This window comes from Mus caroli, unplaced genomic scaffold (genome assembly GCF_900094665.2).
Source record: "Mus caroli unplaced genomic scaffold, CAROLI_EIJ_v1.1 scaffold_13383_1, whole genome shotgun sequence".
Classification (NCBI taxonomy): domain Eukaryota; kingdom Metazoa; phylum Chordata; class Mammalia; order Rodentia; family Muridae; genus Mus; species Mus caroli.
This window is the reverse complement of record NW_018390377.1, coordinates 3,086-5,591: the sequence shown is the minus strand read 5'-3', so window position 1 is coordinate 5,591 and position 2,506 is coordinate 3,086.

Sequence of the window (2,506 nt, the reverse complement as noted above, 5' to 3'; positions counted from 1 at the left end):
AAGGCCACACCTCCAAATGGTGCCACTCCCTGGTCCAAGAATATACAAACCATCACAGTCACTGACTGAGCATTCTCTTTTAAAGCTAACTTCCCCATCCTCAATATACATGCTCTGCTAATAGTTCTTGAAATGTTTCAGTTATGATCATTCCTTAGCATGGTGTATGTTTTTAACTTGTGGACAAAGACTTACAGACAAGTGGGAAAAGTAACTTTTCTTTATAATCCAGAACTCATTTTTCAATATGAGTCTTGATTATATATATATATATAATGCAGTCAATATGTTTTGAAAAGGATAGATAAAAGGGAACCATTCCATTTTCCTATCAGAAAAGAAACATTTCTTGAGAAGTAAAGACATACTCTGAAAGTTAATGAGTCATACTTTACAATACAAAGGGGAAATAGAACCTGCAGCATTTATATAAACAAAATGAAATCTATTTAAAAGCATAAAATGTGACAAATGATGAAATTATTTATTAAAGGAGACAGTTTTAATAAAGAATGGGCCTTAGTTTCCTGTCATCTTTACTGGATGCTGAGTAACAAAGGCGGGCAAGGCTGGTAGGATCAGAATGGGTTTTCACTCACCTTCATGCTCATCCATTGCTGGCTGGTAAGAGGACACCTGTTCACTAGTCTCCTAAGGCAGATGCAATATCATTGGTATTACAGTTGATGAGGTTAAAAATAAATGCATGACACTTAAACTGCAGACAATGATCTCATGTTCCAGAGCCCTCAGCTGCAACTAGTAATCTTAAGTTTCTCAGTACCTCTCCCTCTCACAAAGAACTAACATATTTGACACCTGGACCATAAAAGAAAGATGTTTCTGTTAAGTTCTGGACCACTTTGGGAGGAACACGAATATGTTACATGTTGTTGTGTCTGGCCAGCAGACCACAGCCTGGGTTCTAGCCTGGAAAGGCATTTTGGAAACCTGGAAGAGAAGAAGGGCTAGGTGGGCGAGAAAAGATGCAGCTAAGACAGGCATTCTGATCAGAGCTCAATTTTTTATTTCCGACACTCAGTTATGAAGGATGGGGAGGGACCCAATTCCCACTAAATAATCTTGGAGTAAGGTTGCAGGTAAACTCGTGATGGCTTCAAAACAGCAAAGCAGCGGGCTCCAGCAGTGGGCGTGGCAGAACAATTGAGCAGGAAGCTCCACCCCTGAGCAAGCAGGTTTCAGGCTGGGGGAGGGGAGACTACAACATGTGGTAATACCCTTGTAAATTCCCATGCTGCATTCTCCTGATCTTGACTGTGAAATCTGTACCTGATCCACTGCCACTGAACCTTGATTGGACTCCATCTTCCCAGTTAGTTGTACCATAGATCAAGGGCTAAAGAGATTTCCCTGGTTTCTGCTGGTACCAGCTTAAATAACTGCTAATGTCCTGACTTCCCTGGCAATTGAGAATGATTGTCTCTTCCAGAGAGGCAGACATGAGAGATGGAGTCATCTGGACGTCACATCTAGCTCCTAGAAGAGGAGACATAATGAATATCCATATAGGTAAGCATGGTAAAAGAATACCTTCCCCAAATGCCAGTCAATACTAATCACAGTATAACAGTGAAATTCCAATTTTAGTTCATTTTCCCTGGAAACCAGAGCAACAGGAACCCAAGAAACTGAGTAGAGGCCCTCGTGTCCATGCTGAGTCCTGACTGCAATGACAATGGCAGAATATGATGGTATATGAAGAAGTCCCCAAGGCTGTGCATTGAGAACATGCAAATCATTGGGAACCAGATATTGTTGGGAATAGGTGCAGGACTTACTCATCTCAGCAGTTAGCACAAGCCCTGAGTCCCCAGACACCTGAGATCAAACCACTTGTATGTCTCCAGAGAATGAATCTCTTTTGAAAGATTTAAAATTATATATGACATTTCTAATGTATGTACTCTCTAATTTGAACAACATATTTCAAAGATATACTGGGGTAATATAGACCAATATCCTGCTGCCAGGGAATACACAACAGAGAAGAAACAATTAGATCTTTAACTCACTCAAATAATTCTGATTGGTTGAAAAATAGTATGTGTCCCCCTGTGAAATGTCTGGAGTAGGCATTTCTTGAAATCGAAAGGACAATTTATCATAACCACTTTCACTGAATTAAAACATGAGGGTTTACAGCATTAACTTTGCTAACTACAGTTCAAAAAGAGGAACACAGCACATGGGAATATAACTCCTGGATCTGAGCAACTTGTGTCACTTGAAGTAATGCCTACATGTGAAGATGGAGGTGCTTTCATATATACTGACTAAATGGTACACCTTTTCCTCAGCTTCAGATCCTCCACAGGTTGGTTTTCTACTATTTACTACTCTTTTCCACAATTCCTCAGGATAAAGTGCTGACTAGTGAGGACAGACTTGAATACTGTCACAGAAAACACTGCGCCTTCATACACGGTTCTCTGTGTACTACAAATGATATTTTCACCTTTCATTCTTGAGCAGCGAATAGAGAATT